Below are 363 nucleotides of genomic sequence, written 5' to 3'. Positions count from 1 at the left end.
GGTCTGTGGCATTTTTTACCTGTATACTTCCCATAAGTTGTTCACATTGAAAGATAAAGACATCTATCCTATTTCTAAATCCTATTTTATTTACTGTAACAACTATGATACTTGTAACAAGATCAAGTTATCACAGAGAACATGTGCTACAATATTCACATTTATCTGCCACTCAAAAGATTATGCAATTTGAAAGAAGTGACTGACACTATATACATAGTCCTGAATTCACAAATCTTTTTTTTTCTATATGCCTACACATGACCTCAGAAGAAATATAGACTTTTAAACTGAATTAACCAAATGCCTACTGTACATCACACTTTGCCTGGATATAAAATATACTTAACATGTTACCTAAAC

At 31.1% G+C, this 363-nt stretch overlaps 1 protein-coding gene across 1 annotated transcript in view; it reads right to left on the bottom strand.

Moving 5' to 3' along the window:
- The window catches only part of LOC119589173 (ankyrin repeat domain-containing protein 13D-like), a gene marked incomplete in the record, with an annotated part of 44,726 nt that overhangs the window by 10,287 nt on the left and 34,076 nt on the right, over positions 1 to 363 (bottom strand).

Source organism: Penaeus monodon, chromosome 25 (assembly GCF_015228065.2).
Source record: "Penaeus monodon isolate SGIC_2016 chromosome 25, NSTDA_Pmon_1, whole genome shotgun sequence".
Classification (NCBI taxonomy): Eukaryota; Metazoa; Arthropoda; class Malacostraca; order Decapoda; family Penaeidae; genus Penaeus; species Penaeus monodon.
Note: the sequence above shows the minus strand (reverse complement) of the source record. Positions and strands in the feature narration are given on the sequence as shown.